The following is an 18589-nucleotide window of genomic DNA, read 5'->3' on the forward strand; positions in this document are numbered from 1 at the left end:
AAGGTTGTAGAAGCTCAGTCATTGTGGTTGTTCAATAAGGGAATTTCAAGATTTTGAGGGAATTACGGGAAATGGGTATTGTGCTGGAAAATTGCCATTGATATCTGTTTATTATTGTCATGGGTAGTCAGGTACAGTGAAAAACGTTGTTTTGCACACTTTCCAGGTAATCCATACCACGCACAAGTACACAAGGAATTACTGATGCTGGAATCTTGAGTAAAACACAATGTGTTAGAGTAACTCAACAGATCCGACAGCATCGCAGGATGGAATGGAATTGCATCTTCATTACTTCCACAGATGCTGCTTGACTTACCGAGTTACTTTAGCACATTGTGTTTTACCAGACATGAGTACAACAGGTTGTGCAAGAAGAGAATGTAAACAGGGTGCAGATTATAGTGTCACAGCGACAGAGAAAGTGCAAGTAAAATAAGTGTATGGGGTGCTAGAAGGTAGATTGGGAGATCGGGAATTCATTCTTGGATTATGAGAGGTACGTTCAAGTATCTGATGACAGCAGGAAACGGGCTGTTTTTGAATCTGGTTGTTTGTGCTTTTGAGATTTTCAGTCTTCTGCCCGAAGGAAGAGGGATGAAGAGAGAATGATCGGGGTGTGATTGGTGCTTGATTATTTTGGCTATTTTCCCAAGGTAGCGTGAAGTGTAAATTGAGTCGATGACATAGATGATCAGCTATGATCCTGGTGAATGGTTGTGGAGGCTGACTTCACTTCCATTTGACATTTGTTAGTTATTAATTGCTGGATTAATGCTGTTGTTATGCTGGAACTGCATTGCACCCAGCTTGAGTAGTGTCTCTAGTTCTGGCCAGTGCATTACTGAAGAGATGGGATTGCAGTGGGGATGGTGCAGAGGTGGTCTGCAGAGAAGTAGCTACTTGGACTGTAAAACTGTAGCAATGAAGAAAGGTTGGAAGAGTTGGGGTTGTTTTATTTTGAACAGAGGAGGCTGAGGAAGGACACAATAGGGGCTTAAAAATGATGAGGGGCCCAGATGAACTAATGAAGCCAGATCTTTTCTTCTAAGAGACCAGGGAGCGGAAATTTAAACCAGTGGGCAGAAAGATCAAAGGGAAGATGAGGGAAGTAGTTTTCCACCCTGGATGGTGATATGGGTCTTGAATTCATTGCCATAAGGCATGACGGAGGCAGAAACTCTCACCCCATTTAAGAGCTGGAAGAGCTGGGGTCTGCTAATTTTTTTTAATGAAGGTTTTTTCCCCATGTATTTCCATTACTTCCATCAATATATTTATATGGTTCCCAAATTAAAGTCAGACACCAGCCCCCGTGGCTGCCACTGCTCCCGAAGGCCTCTCATGTTATCTCTCATGTTCTCTCTCTCTCTCTCTCTCTCCCTCTCTCTCCCTCTCTCTCTCTCCCTCTCCCTCACCCTCTCCATCTCTCCCTCTCCCTCTCTCCCTCTCCCTCTCCCTCTCCCTCTCTCCATCTCCATCTCCCTCTCCCTCTCCCTCTCCCATCTCAATCTCTCCCTCTCCCTCTCCCTCTCCCCCTCCCCCTCTCCCTCTCCCCCTCTCACCTCTCCCTCTCTCCGTCTCCCTCTCTCCCTCTCCCTCTCCCTCTCCCTCTCCATCTCTCCCTCTCCCTCTCCCTCTCCCTCTCCCTCTCCCTCTCCCTCTCCCTCTCCCTCTCCCCTCTCCCCTCCCCCTCCCCCCCTCCCCCTCCCTCTCCCCCGCCCCCCTCTCTTTCTCTCTCCCTCCCTCTCTCCCTCTCCCTCTCCCTCTCCCCTCTCCCTTTCCCTCTCCCTCGCTCGCTCTTTTTTTTCATCCAAATGTGGCAATGTGCTTAGATTATGTTGTTGTATTTCAACCAGCACAGTAACAAAGGCTGAATGGCCACCTTCATTATAAAAAACTTTCAACAATTATTTTCTCGATTCTCTGGAGATAGTGGCGCATTTTCAACTGTTCCTCATTTAATTAGATTCTTGGAACTAACCGCTAGAGGAGTTGGAGGGGGCAGGGGTGGTGAGGCAAGTGAGGACATTGGTGACCTTGGTTGGGTGCAGGCTTATTGCAGTGGCTTTATTCACCCTTAGCTTCCACTCAACAAGTCCTAACTAGTTGGGTTGATCAGGTTATCTGCTGGCTGTCTGGAGACAGGTAAATGACCGTGTAAAAGTGACTCCTTTGGATCTTGGAGAAAGGGCCATTTAATTTACCATGAATAACAATGCTGACTGGAATGTCTGCTGGCAGAGAAATTCTCCTTGAATGGTCCTGAAAGAATGTTAAACTTTCAGCATATCAGCAAAAATGGCAGTCCTAGGTTCAAGATGTTTAAACGAGGTTAAAATAGGTTGCTAATGTGGGTAGGCCCCATAAGCATCTGAAAAGAGAAAATAATGAGTTTAGGTAAGGCCCAATAAAGGAATGCAGGTTTTAACACTGTTACATCTTATTGTCCTCAATGATCTGTTTTTTCATTAGATTTTAAACCTCAAATTTATGCCTCATCTTCTTGTCATCTGTACATAAGTACGGTGAAATGTTTTGTTTTGCATACAACCCGATAAAATCATATAGCAGACGTCACGAAGGCAGTACACAAGTGTAGTCATGTTTTTGTCGACGACAAACTTACAAAAGTTTATCGAACAGTCCTTGAAATCATTTCTTTTTCTGTCTGCTTTTTTTAATAAAAAATTATCCAATGTGCTTTAACACTTCCACTCCACTAATGGCTTTTCCACTCCACTATGGCGTTGATGCCTTTTACTTCTGTTGTTGAAGCTACAGTTGATTTTTATTTGCATATTTCCAGAAACTTTATCAGAATATTTACACAATTTTCAAATTAAAACCCCACCAGGCATTTCCAGGATTCACTCCTGCCAATGCCAGAAGGCCTTCAGAGAGTCAATGGTCACTGCCCGCTCACTCTGCAGGATCACTGGGCATGGACATTCCCTCGACATTGGGGCAGGCGGTTGGCTCATGCAGAACCTGTGTTTGCCCACCTTGGCCAGGCCCAGGAGCAGACCGGTGAGAAGATCCCTCAACCGACCCTTGATGTTGCTGGTGTTGCTACTGGCATTCTAGTGTAGGCAGGAGATAGATTATGATAGTGAGATTCTGTGAGCCAGTATGTAGAAATGTTACAGAATTTTGAGAATTAAAAATCAAGTCTGCAATTTATCCCATCAGATAAATTTATCCCATTAGATAATGCACAGCAAAAAACATAGTGTTGTGGAACTCAGCAGGTCAGGCAGCATCGGTAGAGAGAATGAACAGATGACGTTTCGGGGCGGAACTCCTCCTCATTCAGAAGATGATCCCAATCTGAAATGTCATCTGTCCATTTCCCCGCACAGATGCAGTCCGACCCGCTGAGTATTTCCACGACTTTATGCTCAAGATTCCAGCATCTGCAATGTCTTGTGTTTCCATTAAAAACTAGAACTATCTGCTGCTGCTGCAAATCTGAAATAAAAAGGAAATGCAGCTCAGGCAGCATCTCTGGCGAGAAAAATAGGTCAAGTAACCTTGATTGATGAACTTGCATGGTCATTGCACTGTTGGTTTTCCTTAAATGTGCAACCGCTTGTCATTTCCTTACTTGATGTTTTACAAAGTTGTCTCACACTTGCTGTCTTTTAGTAGCTTGGCTGGTGATTTACATGTCAATCTTAATAGGTGTAAAATGCAGTGGGAATAGGATGCTGTTTGGGGTGTCCTTTGTCATCCGCATTTGGTAGTGATCCTGACACTTTGAACATGAAACTCTATGAAACTGTATCTAGTCTTATAGTGTGGGGGTGAGGTCGTAATGGTGAACCTATAGCACTCGACAAACTCTCTAAATTCCCTAGAGAGAATTAGGTTCCTTTTTCACACACCTGTTCCTCAGGTGTCCTTTGTTCTGCAAATAGAAATCATAGAGAGAGAGAGGGAGAGGGAGAGAGAGGAAGAGAGGGAGAGAGGGGAGGGAGAGGGGGAGGGGAGGGGAGAGGGGGAGGGAGGGGAGGGGAGGGGAATAAAGAAGAGAGGAATGGAGAGAGAGAGAGAGGGGAGAGAGAGAGAGAGGAGAGGAGAAGAAGAGAGAGAGAGAGAGAGAGAGAGAGAGAGAGAGAGAGAGAGAGAGAGAGAGAGAGAGAGAGAGAGAGAGATTCATAGAGATAACCAGCATGGAAACAAGCCCGTCGTCCCTGCAAACTATCAACTGTCTATTTAGTTTAATTGTACATTAATCCCCATTTTTTCTAATCCCATTTTATAAAACCAGAGGGCACAGCCTCAAAATAAAAGGATGTACCTTCAAAATGGAGATAGTGAGGAATTTCTTTAGCTAGAGGGTGGTGAATCTGTGAAATTCATTGCTTCAGGCAGCTGTGGAGGACATGGTGTTTAAGAAGGAACTGCAGATGCTGGAAAATCGAAGGTAGACAAAAATGCTGGAGAAACTCAGCGGGTGAGGCAGCATCTATGGAGCGAAGGAAATAGGCAACGTTTCGGGCTGAGGACATTGGGTTATTTTTAAGATGGCGATCGATACTCTTGATTAAGTAGGGCTTCAAAGGTTACATGGAAAGGCAGGAGAATGGGATTGAGAGGGGAAATAGATCAGCTATGATTGAATGGCAGAATAGACTCAATGGGCTGAATGGCCTAATTCTCTTCTTATGTCTTATGGTCTTATAGTCTTATTCTCCCACATTTTCATCACCTCCCTTCGGGTTGTCCCAATCACTTACAAACTGGAGACAGTTTACAGGGGCCAATTAACCTACCATATATTTGCAATGTGGGAGAAAACCGAAACATCTGGGAGAAACTTGTTAGGTCACAGGGAATACAAGTAAACTCCACACAGACAGCACCTGTGGTCAATACAGGTTACTGGAATTGTGAGCTAGCAGCTCTACCATTTGTGCCACTGTGCTGCTCAAATTACCAATCTGAGTTGCTATGTAATTGTTGGGGTTCTCAAGTTTTTTATTCTCTTGCCAAATGGGAATTTGTGGCAGTAATCTACAACTATGAGACATCGGCCTTGGCTGTCATCGTCAGAGCTCAGAAACAGGTCCTTTGCCACAACGCAGCATCATTCCCCTTTTCCCACTGACCTTTCTGTCCTAGGCCTCCTCCATTGTCAGAGTGAGAGACTAAACGCAAATTGGAGGAACAGCATATCATATTTCGTTTCGGCAGCGTACAATCCTGTGATATGAATATTGATTTCTCTAACTTCAAGCAACCCCTGCATTCCCTCTCGCTCTTTCCCTCCCCCACCCAAGTCACACCAGCTTCTCGTTCTCACCTAGTAAACAGCTAACAATGGCCTGTTTCTTTTATCATTGTTAATTTTTAAAAATATCTTTCATTCATTTGCTCCACATCTCTCTACTTCACCGTTTATATCTCTTGTTTCCCTTCCCCGTGGCTTTCAGTCTGAAGAAGGATCTTGACCCGAAACGTCACCCATTCCTTCGCTTGACCTGAAACGTCACCCATCCCGAGATGCTGCCTGTCCTGCAGTTACGCCAGCATTTTGTGCCTATCTTCAGCCTGACATATGTGTTCTTTTGTCCAAGTGGTCCAGTGTACAGTGGAGAGCTAGCGAGGTTGCATCTCCTGTGGATCTATTGTGGCAGGAGTGGAATTGCAGTGGGGTCTAAGTCCTTGCCAGTCTTCTGCATTTTAATTACACTTGAGGGTAGTAATTTATTTTCAGACTAGAGCCTTTGTGTTACAGAATGAAAAATCTATGCTTTCTTTGCCATTGTAGAAAGTGATGCCGTACAATATACCAATAGAAAACTTGTCCCTGTAGCAGTTCATTCTTGTATATAACAGCCACTTCCCTTTCCCCAATCCTCTGTGCCCGATATCCTGAGGCCTCTACAACACCCAAGTGTGTTGAAGATAGTGAGCCGGGGCTTTGGCCTGTATTCATCATCAGGGCTGGCTGTTCATAAACACGAGGCAGTCCCTTACTGCCAGGCCAGACGGTGACCAGCTCCTCGGGGGTTAAGCCTTAGAAAGAAGACTTCAATCAGTACCTTGAGCAAGGAACCGATTGGAATAGAGATAGTCCCATGACACTGAGTATCCGGTGATTCCCCCAAGGCACAGGGTCGCAGAAGGTCAGAGGAAAGTACCCACTTCTGCTCCTCAACGTTTAAATCATTGAGAGTTCATAAATAGGTTTCAAAATGCACCATATGTTGCATGGACTTAATGTCTGGGCCATACCTTTCTCCTCACTTTCTGATGATTCGCACACTGATCATTTGAATCAGAGGTTACATAAGTTCCCACTCTGTCTGTCCCTGTGGAGGTGAATTCCTGATCCTTGCCTCCGCACTTCACTCTCTTTACTGACAAATGGCACAATGAGTAATTCCTTCATACTAACAACTAGAAACTAGAACAGTCGTTTTTCACACAGCAAGATTCCATGTGTGATTTTGAAGCACGTATGACGTAGTTTGGTGTTGAGTAATCTTCTCCCTGGAGCCGGATGTCTAGAGGTCACCGGGTTCAAGGAGAGTTTCAGTACGAAATTTAGGCCAGTGCTTGAGTGTTCTGGAATTTTTTGAAGATGTAACTAGGAAAATGGACAAGGGAGAGCCAGTGGATGTAGTGTACCTGGACTTTCAGAAAGCATTTGATAAGGTCCCACATAGGAGATTGGTGGGCAAAATTAGGGCACATGGCATTGGGATTAGAGTCCTGACATGGATAGAGAAGTGGTTGGCAGACAGGAAACAAAGAGTAGGGATTAGCGGGTCCCTTTCAGAATGGCAAGGCTCGGTGCTGGAACCGCTACTATTTACAATATACATCAATGATTTGGATGAAGGGATTCAAAGTAACATTAGCAAATTTGCAGATGACACAAAGCTGGGTGGCAGTGTGAACGGTGAGGAGGATGCTATGAGAATGCAGGGTGACTTGGACAGGTTGGGGGAGTGGGCAGATGCATGGCAGATGAAGTTTAATGCGGATAAATGGGAGGTTATCCACTTTGGTAGCAAAAACAGGAAGGCAGATTACTATCTAAATGGCTTCAAGTTGGGGAAAGAGGAAGTACAACGGGATCTGGGGGTCCTTGTACATCAGTCTATGAAAGTAAGCATGCAGGTACAGCAGGCAGTGAAGAAAGCGAATGGCATGTTGGCCTTTATAAAACGAGGAATCGAATATAGGAGCAAAGAGGTCCTTCTGCAGTTGTACAGAGCCCTAGTGAGACCACACCTTGAGTATTGTGTGCAATTTTGGTCCCCTGATTTGAGGAAGGACATTCTTGCTATTGAGGGAGTGTAGCGTAGGTTTACAAGGTTAATTCCCGCGATGGCGAGACTGTCATATGCTGAGAGAATGGAGCAACTGGGCTTGTGCACTCTGGAGTTTAGAAGGATGAGAGGGGATCTCATTGAAACATATAAGATTGTTAAGGGCTTGGACACACTAGAGGCAGGAAACATGTTCCCGATGTTGGGGGAGTCCAAAACCAGGGGCCACAGTTTAAGAATACGGAGTAAGCCATTTAGAACGGAGACGAGGAAACACTTTTTCTCACAGAGAGTGGTGAGTCTGTGGAATTATCTGCCTCAGAGGGCGGTGGAGGCAGGTTCCCTGGATGCTTTCAAGAGAGAGCCAGATAGGGCTCTTAAAAATAGCAGTCAGGGGATATGGGGAGAAGGCAGGAATGGGGTACTGATTTGGGATGATCAGCCATGATCACATTGAATGGCAATGCTGGCTCGAAGGGCCAAATAGCCTACTCCTGCACCTATTGTCTATTGTCTATTGAGAGGCCATTAACGGTCCTGAGTTAGAGAGGGATACAGCACAAAAATAGGCCCTTTGGTCTTTTGGGTCCTTGCCGACCACCAGCCATTCAATTTTGCACTAATCCTTCAGTAATCCCATTCTTCCTACATTGGCATTGCTATGCGTTTATTATTGGTATTGGTACTTTGTGTTCAACTCTGCCCAGATACTACCCTTCGTCTATGGGGATGTCGGAGGAAACCGGAGCACCAGGAGGAGACCCACAAGGAAACCGGAGCGCCTGGAGGAGAACAAACAAACTCCACACAGACAGCACGGAAGGTCAGGATTAAACCCTGGTGTCTGGTACAGTGAGACAGCAGCTCTACCTACTACATCACTGTGCCCAGGAAAGACACTAAATGCTGGAGTAGCTCAGCAGGCCAGACAGCATCACTGGAGAACATGGGTAGGTGGCATTTTGGGTCAGGATCCTTTTTCGGACTGTCCCGAGTAACTCAGTGGGGCCCGCCGAGTTACTTCAGCATTTCATGTCTTCCCTTGTAAACCAGCATCTGCACTTCCGTGATTTAGCACTGCTGTGCCATTCGGTTTTTCGTTGTTCCTGATGAAATATATGTAGATGCTGTGTAGAAAAACAAGTGTGTGAGAATATGTGTGCCATTGAGTCATAAAGTCATGTAGCGTAGAAACAGGCCCTTCGGCTCGACTTACATAGAAACATAGAAAATAGGTGCAGGAGTAGGCCATTCGAGCAAGCGGCGCCATTCAATATGACCATGGCTGATTATCCAAAATTAGTACCCCATTCCTACTTTTTCCCCATATCCATTGCCCCACACCAACCAAAATGCCCCACCTGCACTAGTACCACCTGCCTGCATTTAGCCCATATTCATCTAAAACTATTCTATCCATGTACCTGTCCAAATGTTTCTTAAACGTTGTGATACTACCTGATGGTGTGTGTGTGTGTGTGAATATGTGAATATGTCTGAGTGTGTAACATAGAAACATAGAAACATAGAAAATAGGTGCAGGAGCAGGCTATTTGGCCCTTCGAGCCTGCACCGCCATTCAATATGATCTTGGCTGATCATCCAACTCAGTACCCTGTACCTGCCTTCTCTCCATACCCCCTGATCCCTTTAGCCACAAGGGCCACATCTTACTCCCTCTTAAATATAGCCAATGAACTGGCCTCAAGTACCTTCTGTGGCAGAGAGTTCCAGAGATTCACTGCTGTATCTGGCTGCCTGTTTGAATTGGCGTACTGTACATGAATCTATGCGTCTATAGGTGCATATGAACACCTCAGCAGCAGTGTGCATGTAAAGGCTTCGTGTTTGTTAGGTGCATGCTGTCAGAGAAGAAAATGTAAACAAAAGGTGATCTCACAAGGACTGAGAGCTGGTGTTTCCAATCAGAGCAAGACTTCAAAGTGTCAGTGCTTAGTATTTATTACAAATATTCTCACATATAAAGTGACAGATGGATTAGATAACGCCCCTCTCTAATGGCTTGCTCTGAAATCCGACCAACGCCTTTGACCCATTTCTAAGTCACCCCCATCAGTCAGTGCCATTCCCGGACAGTGAGATGTTTGATCTTAATGCTGGACAAATGATCCGCAAGCTATCAGCACCTCCCGGCCAACGGGGAACGACAGACTGAGGAGAGGCTCATCAAGTTGCCATCTTTCCCTCTCGTGTGGCTGTAAGGCATCCCAATATTTTTAAGAAGAGAAGTAGTGTTCAGGCCATCTTTCGCCAATATCATTCACTAATATTCATAAAAATGGACGGTTATGCCGGAAACAAGTTATGACCTGAAATTCTCTCTCTCTCTCTCTCTCTCTCTCTCTCTCTCTCTCTCTCTCTCTCTCTCTCTCTCTCTCTCTCTCTCTCTCTCTCTCTCTCTCTCTCTCTCTCTCTCTCTCTCTCTCTCTCTCTCTCTCTCTCTCTCTCTCTCTCTCTCTCTCTCTCTCTCTCTCTATCTCTCTCTCTCTCTCTCTCTCTCTCTCTCTCTCGCTCTCTCTCTCTCTCTCTCTCTCTCTCTCTCTCTCTCTCTCTCTCTCTCTCTCTCTCTCTCTCTCGCTCTCTCGCTCTATCTATCTCTCTCTCGCTCTCTCCAGACTGACTGTGATCATTTATCAGACCCTAAGCATTATTGCAGTTTGTGGGAGCTTGTTGTGGACCAAAGACATCAGTAAGTTCCTGCTTGGAACTTGACTTGTTTCCCTAACCTATGACTTTGTGACACATTACATCTTCATCTTCCAGTGTTTTTTTTACAAATACTTCACCAGTTGCGGGCAGTGTTGTGGGCAGTGTTGAATTGTGAAAGGCACTATTCGCTTGGGTAGTTTACACCCCAGCGGTATGAACATTGAATTCTCTAACTTCAGTTAGCCCTAGCTCTCTCTCTTCATCCCCCTCCCCCCACTTCCCAGTTCTCCCACTAGTCCCACTGTCTCCGCCTACATTCTTTCTTTGTCCTACCCCCTCCCCTGACATCAGTCTGAAGAAGGGTCTTGACCCGAAACGTAGCCAATTCCATCTCTCCAAAGATGCTGCCTCACCCGCTGAGTTTCTCCAGCATTTTGTGTCCACCTTTGCTTTTGCAGCATCTGCAGTTCTTTCTTAAAACTTTGTGTCTACCTTTCTTTCTTTAGTTCTGTATCTCCTGGACCGTCGTGAAGATCGTGAACAAATGTATCAGCTTGTTGACTTCCATCACATGTTGTGCAGACATAGAGCTAGAAGGCACGGAAACAGGCCCTTTGGCCCAACTTGTCCATGCTGACGCCATGTTAGTTCCATTTACCTGCATTTGGCCCAGAGTCCTGTAAATCCTTCCTATTCCCACATCTCCCATATAAGCTCCCAGAGCATTGTGCGCAGCGGCAGAAGCTCCCAGAGTTCCGCAGCCTACAGGAATATAACAATTACTGGGCCTGGTTAAACATACCAAAGTGCTCCACCTCACTCTTGTCAGAGTTAAATATTATTTGCTATTCTTGGTCCACCTTCCCAACTGATGTAAATCCCTTTAAAACTCAGATCTCCTTCCTCACTGTCCACTATATCAACAATGTTGGTGCCATCTACAACGTTCCTAACATTGTCATCCAAATTGTTAATATATACAACAAACATCAGTGGACCTAGCACATCTCGAAATGTCACCTATTCACTTTCTCCAAAGATGCTGCCTGACCCACTGAGGTACTCCAGCACTTTATGTTTTTTTTTTGATAAACAGGATCTGCAGTTCCTTGTGTCTTCAGCACAACTACCCTTTGACTCCCTCCTCCAAGCTCATTTTAAATCCATTTGGCAGCTCATCTTGGATTCCATGCAATCTAACCTTCAGCATTATTTTACCATTTGAGACTTTATCAAAGGCCTTGCTGAAGTTCATATAGACAGCACTCACTGTCTCCCCAAATCAATCCCTTTGATGACCACTTCAAATATTATTTCGGTTTTGTGAGGCATGATTTCCCAACTACAGAGATATGCTGATTATCTCTAATCAGTCTGTGCCTATCCAATTGCTGGTAGATTCTGGCCTTAAGAAGCCCCTGCAAGAACAGGACGGCATTGTGGCACAGTGGTACAGTTGCTGCCTCACAGCGCCAGAGATCCGGGTTCGATCCTGACCCCAGGTGCTGCCTGTACAGAGTTTGTAAGTTCTCACCTATGTGGGTTTTCTCCGGGTGCTCCGGTTTTCACCCACACTCCAAAGATGTACAGCTTTGCAGGTTAATTGGCTTTGGTGAAATTGTAAATTGTCCCCAGTGTGTGTAAGATAGTAAGTGTGCAGGGATTGCTGGTCGGCGCGGATTTGGTGGGCCGAAAGGCCTGTTTCTGTGCTGTGCCTCTAAACCAACACCAAACTAATCTGAAAACTTTCCCACCACTGACATTAGGCCTGCAGTTCCCTGACATGTCCCTGCATCCCTTACTTAAATAATGGTACAACATTAACCACCAGTCCTCTGGACCTTCACCTGAGGCAATCTTGCAAATATCTCTGTAAGAGACTACAATTTCTTTCCGAGCTTTCCATAAGGTCCGAGGGTTCATTGGCCAGATCATTGGGATTTATCCACTTTAATACACTTTCAAACTGCAGCACGACCTCTTGGTAACTCATATTTAATCTAAGACATAACAACTCCTGTGCCTCAATTTTGTTGTTTCCAATATCTTCTCCTCAGTAGAAACAGACGAGATGTATTCTTTTAATACCTCTCCCATCTCTTGTTGAGGTGACCTGAGTTCAATACTGACTAACTGTGTGGAGTTTGCATGCTCCTATAACTAAGTGGGCTTTCTCCGTGTGCTCCAGTTTCTTCCCAAAGATATGTGGAATGATAGGATAATTGGCCTCTATAAACTGCCCTCTGTGTGCCAGTGAGTGGTACAATTTGAGGGTCAGTTGATGGGAAAGGTTGTCCTACTAATAGAGACCACTAATAGAGACTACTAATGGATCTGTATTCCTTGGAGGTTAGAACAATGATTCAAACATTTGAATCATTGGAGACCCTCGGGCTTCATTGGAGACCCTCAGACTATCTTTGATCGGAATTTACTGGACTTTATCTTGCACTGAACGTTAGCCTTGTTATTCCATTTATCATTTATCTGTACATGTGAATGGCTCGATTGTAATCGTGTATTGTCTCCCCGCTGTCTGGTTAATAGGCAACAAAAGCTTTTCACCATACCTCGGTATACATGACAATAAACAAAACTAAATTAAACTGAACTAAACTAAACTAAAAGCCGAAAGGGGCTTAACAAGGTAAACATTTGGATGTTTTCACGAGTGGGAGAGTCTTGAACAAGGGACAGAACTACGAAGCTGGCTATTGAAAATTGAGCTATGTAGAAATTTCTTCTTGTAAAGGCTGGTGAATCCATGGAATTTTCTGCCCTGGTGGGTGGTGGAAGCTGGATTATTAGAAATATTTAAAGTAGAGGTGGAAGTGTATTTGATAGATTGTGGAATAGATTCAAGATTCAAGATTCAAGATTCAAGATTCAAGATTCAATTTTAATTGTCATTGTCAGTGTACAGTACAGAGACAACGAAATGCATTTAGCATCTCCCTGGAAGAGCGACATAGCAAACGATTTGAATAAATAATAATAAGTGTCCGGGGGGGGGGTGGTGATTGGCAGTCACCGAGGTACGTTGTTGAGTAGAGTGACAGCCGCCGGAAAGAAGCTGTTCCTCGACCTGCTGGTACGGCAACGGAGAGACCTGTAGCGCCTCCCGGATGGTAGGAGGGTAAACAGTCCATGGTTGGGGTGAGAGCAGTCCTTGGCGATGCTGAGCGCCCTCCGCAGACAGACAGACAGACTAGAGGGGTAGAGAGAAATGTCACAGAAGTGGAGCTGAGGCCAGCATTGATCTGCCATGATCATATTAAATAGTGGACCAGGCTTGAAGGGCCTGACCTACTCCTGCCCGTGTTCTTGGAATGTGGCAAGAGTAAAACAGGATGAGTGTGAGTGAGCATTACATGGTCAGTGGGGTGAAATGCTTGGGTCCTGTATGACTCTATAAGAACATCAGAAGGGCAAAGCTGTTGCTGTAAAGCAGTGTTCACTCCCCCATCTGCTCCTGGGGCTAGTTAATTACTGACCAGACCTCATATTTTAAGCTAAAACCGGCACAGAGTGAGATTTGCTAGCAATTACTGCCTGCCAGTGGCTGAGGAGTTGATTGTTGACAGGTCACACAGGGAAAGTATGTCAATAATTGGATTGATCGTTGAATTGATTTTTACACTGTCTAAAGCTGTGAAAACATTATTTCTGTAACCCTTCCGCCTCGTGCCTTTGTGTTAGGAAGCGGCAGTGATAATTGACGTGGTAGAGCCAGGTATCCGCTACCTTGGAAACCGTTTGCATTCCTGGGACAGGTCATTCTGTGCAATGGTTGAAAGTCACAATGAGTTACCAGCTTAGAGTGGACATCTTCCTACACATGGCTCAGCAACTCTTTAACACCAGCAGCAGCCGCAAAGTGAAGCATTTGACACGAAACACAATCAAATAAAAATGGACAATGAGCCACACAAGGACAACTTTATTTAATGCTTTGATTTTTCAGAATCTGAGTGTGGCTGCAAGACTGGCCTTTGTTGCTCATTCTCTTTGCTCCTCACGTTGGTGGATTAAAACAAAATCAGCAGATACTGGCAGTCTGAAACAAAACGGAAAACGCTGGTAACATTCAGCTGGTCAGGCAGCATCTGTGGAAAGAGACACAGTTAATGTTTCAGGTTGCAGGCTCTGCAGCTTAAATGGCCTTGTGTTAACTACAGGCCAGTTCAGGTAGGGACAGCAGATTTCCTTGCCTGAAGTAAATTTGTAATGGGTATTTTCTATAAAAGTTATAGCTAATAAACTGTGTTTATATTCCACAGATATCATGGCGGGATTTGAAGTCAGGTCTTTGGGTTATAAGTACATCTACAGATGCACAATAGAAAGCGTACTGTCGGGATGCATCACAGGTTGGTTTGTGAACAGCTCTGCCCAAGCTGTTGGGCAGGGGGAGATTGCAGGGAGTTGTGTATGTAGCCCAGTCTAGTACACAGATCAGACTTGCCAACATTGACTCCATCTAAACCTCACGATGCCACACACATAATCAAAAACTCGCCGACTCCAATCATTCTCTCTTCTCCCTGCTCCAGTCAGACAGAAGATGCAAACGCGTGAAAGTGTGTACCACCGGACTCAGGGACAACCACTGTTATCAAGCTTCTGAACGGTCCTTTCATAGGTTGGATATAGTCCGACCCAGCTCTACCCCATTGTGGACATTGGTCTTTGTCTATGGAACTGATAGAAGCATAGAAACATAGAAAATAAGTGCAGGAGTGGGCCATTCAGCCTTTCGAGCCAGCCCCTCCATTCAATATGATCATGGCTGATCATCCAAAATCAGTAACCTGTTCCTGCTTTTTCCTCATATCCCTTGATTCCGTTAGCCCAATGCTCGGTGCGCTACAATGCTGAGAACTATATTCTGCACTCCGTATCTTCCCCTTTGCTCTATCTATTGTACTTGCGTTTGCCTTGATTGTATTTATGAATAGTATTATTTGATCTGATTGCATAGTATGCAAAACAAAGCTTCACTACCTATGACACACAACATTAATAAACCTAAACCTATCTGATCATTTAACCATTGCCTCATCACTATACCATATGGTATACCATATTTAAGAAGTTCCTGAAGGAGATAGAAGGGAGGCATGGGAGGGAGACAGACAGAATAGTTTTGTGAGGGGTATTCGTGGCATAGCCCCTATTAGCTGCAGACACGGCTCCATTAGTGGAGTGGGAATTCGGAGGCCAGAATTGTAAAAGCATAAATGTCCTGGGTGACGTAGTGCTGGGAGAGATGGGAGAAAGGCAATAGTGAGTCTTGGGAGGGATCTGAAAATAAGGTTGCAGGTTTTAAAATGGAGGGTTTGCTGGATGTTGGTTGGAGATGCTGGTTGGAGCATATGAGGTGATGGGTGGATGGGATGGAGCAAGCTGGATACAGGCTGCAGAGTAGTTGAAATAATTTAGCATCACTCTACCGCTTGCCTCCTCCACTTCCACCACCAGAACCTGGTTGGACAACACCATTAAGCATGTGTATAGGAAGGAACTGCAGATGCTGGTTTAAACCAATGATAGACACAAAAAGCTGGAGTAACTCAACTGGTCAGACAGCATCTCTGGAAAAAATAAATAGATTAACGTTAGACATACGTTAATTCAACTTAAAATACTGCATAGACTCTACTATTCAAAGTCTAAACTGAACAAGATCTTTCCAAATGTATCTCCTATTTGTGACAAATGTCTCCTTCAGGAAGCAACTATAACACATTCCTTCGCCTCTTGCATAAAATTACATAATTTTTGGAGAGGAATTTTTGAAATTCTCTCAAAAGCACTAAAAACAAAATTGGACCCCGACACGGAATTGATTATTCTAGGTACGTCAGAAGCCTGCTTTGAGCTATCATTATTTCAAAGACTTTTCCTCAATTACGATCTGATAACGGTGAAAAAACTAATACTCAAATTTTGGCAACATACATTTGTCCCTAATCATAAAATGTGGATTACAAACATGTCTGAGACGCTACATCTTGAAAATATTAGACTTGTCTTAGAAGAAAAACCAGAGCATTCATTCTTTGATTTATTACAAGGATAGTATGGTGCAACACAACTTTGGAGTTAAATCTAATTACGGGTTGGGTGATGGGTGGGGAAGGATACGAGGCAGATATATCATCACCTTTTTTTTCTTTCTGTTTTTGTCTTTTTATTTCTCTATGTCTTCCTTATTTCTTTTACTTACTCACTCTTTGGCTACACCACTTTGGTAGTCTAGGGGTTCTATCCTTGCACATTCCACTTTTTCTCTCTCTTGCCTTTTCTCTCTTCTTTTCTCTTAACTTTAGCTAAAAATCAAAATTGAAGCTGTACAATAACTGTATTATGTCATATGCCGCTAGTTATATTTTTGTACACTTGCTTCTAATATATTAAAAAAAAAAAAAATAGGTGACGTTTCGGGTCTGAAGAAGGGTCTCGACCCAAAACGTCATCTATTTCATTTAAATGCTGCCTAGCCCGCTGAGTTACTCCAGGTTTTTGTGTCTATCTTCATCATTAACCATTTGTCAGACATGCTGTCATCTCTTTCCTGACATTGTGAGATGATTCTGTTGGAATCACTATTCCTGCTGGAGTTGGCAGCAAGCTTGGATTTAGGAGTAACAATGATATTCTTCCCTGGGGATGTACATAGCCGTGGAAAGTAACTTGACACCCTGAGCTGCCTCGTGCGGGAGGAATTGCTCACACTCTATTGGCCTGTGTATGGGATCTGGCCCAGTGTTACTGAGGCACAGCCAGGCTCTGACAAGGAAAAAACTGAAAGTAAGAAACAAATTGCAGGGTGTTAGAACATAGACTGTACAACAGCACGGCACAGGAACAGACCCATCAGCCAACAATACCTGTGCCCAACATGATACCAGGTCCTCAGCCTCCACATGATCCATACCACTTCAAGGCCTGCATATTCATGTGACTATCTAAACAGCTCTTAAATACTGGTATCGGCTCAAGCTGCTCAATTTGAGCTCTCCGCACAGTGTGATCATCCAGCTGTTTCCGGGGCAGAGTGAAAGCCAACAACTGGATTTATGTCCTCTGTTCTCTGGCAAGCAGATGTGCTTTGAAGCTGGGCAGGTGCACATAGGTTCCAAAGGGAGAGCGAACACACAGCCTGGCCACCTCTGATCAGTCGAGTGGTGTGGAGCACAGCTGCTTGCTCTTAGGGCTCAGGCAGCGGCGTGGCACTTTTACCAGCTGTAAATCAACTGTCAGCATTCCCAGCCACTGGCCATTGACGTTAGGATCAGAGGGAAGGTTGATGAAGGATTGCACGGCTTAAGACTGCAGTGGACAGGAGGAGCCATCTGGTCTACTCAGCCCGCCATGGTTTGTAACCATAACCTGTGTCTTAACCCTAACTCCAATGCACTCTGCACCACAGTCAGAGCATTGGGACCTTTGAGGAGAAGCAAAAAAAGTTTAAAACCTGGGCAAATGGATAGGATAAGAATGTCCTCTCTCTGAGCCCCTTCCAGAGCCACTTTGGCACCGCCTGATGCTGTGAGATCCTTTAATGCCATCTCAATTGGACCTGATCCAGTTCCTGCTTATGCTGTGGTGGATTCTAGCTTTAATCAGATTCCAAAATCATTTAACTTAATTCTGTCTGTTTCTACAGGTTGCTATAAGTTCCCCAGTGAAAAAGGGGAACTTTTGTTTCTGTAGCCATTTGCGCTGCCTCAGGATGTCCCAAAGCTCTAATGGACAATTAAATACTTTATGAAGTGCAGTCACTTTTATGACGTGTGAAATGCAAAACCTACAGCAGGATCCCACAAATATAAGTGTAAAATGACTAGTTCATAGATTCATACACAGATGCAGGCCCTTCAGCCCATGAAGTGCATGCTGACCATTATGCACCCATTTCCCCAGCGATCCCATTTTATTCTCCTTGAATTCTCTTCAGCTTCGTCCAGTTCTTGTATTCACCCACACACTTGCGGCAATTTACAGTGGCTAATTAACCTTTCAAACCAATGTCCATCTTAACTCAGCAGTGAACTACTATGGACTTCATAAAAGGCAGCATTGTGAACTTTGGATTGCACTATTATGGGCTGGGTATAAGTGATCATTTATTGTATAATTGTTCATTGTACATTTGTTGCGTTGTTGCATTCAATGTGCCTGTAACGCTGCAACAAGGAAGAATTTCATCATGCCATGCATTCGACAATTAAATGCTCTTGACTTCTCTCTTGACTCTTTACTCCTGAACATTGTTCTGGTCCTGGAGCGAGCGATAATTAAACACTCTTGACTCTCTTGCCTTCAGGGTGGGAAGGAAACCTGAGGACCTGAAATAAATCCACATAATCACAGGGAGAATGTGCAAACTCCATGCAGACGGCACCTGGGGTGAAGATTGTACCCACGTCTCTGGTGTTAGGGCAGAAACTCTACCAGTTGCACCACTGTGCTGCCCCTCATCATCTGTTCCATTGTTGTTGACTGAAGGGAAATATTGGCCAGGATAGTAGGGGGGGGGGGGGGGGGGTCCTAATATCCTTTAGGCTGGCTGTGCCTTAAGATATTTCACTACCACCACAGAGGACCAATGATTTAATGTCCTAATC

At 44.6% G+C, this 18589-nt stretch overlaps 1 long non-coding RNA gene across 1 annotated transcript; it reads right to left on the minus strand.

Annotated features, from left to right (window-relative positions):
- Nucleotides 1-12834: 12834 nt before the first annotated feature.
- LOC129699210 (uncharacterized) lies at nt 12835-18383 on the minus strand. Its single transcript, XR_008723804.1, has 2 exons — nt 16850-18383; nt 12835-14062 (listed from the first exon to the last, which is right to left on the minus strand). It is a non-coding gene; the product is annotated as an uncharacterized LOC129699210 (long non-coding RNA).
- Nucleotides 18384-18589: the final 206 nt, after the last annotated feature.

This window comes from Leucoraja erinacea, chromosome 8, assembly GCF_028641065.1.
Source record: "Leucoraja erinacea ecotype New England chromosome 8, Leri_hhj_1, whole genome shotgun sequence".
Classification (NCBI taxonomy): Eukaryota; Metazoa; Chordata; class Chondrichthyes; order Rajiformes; family Rajidae; genus Leucoraja; species Leucoraja erinaceus.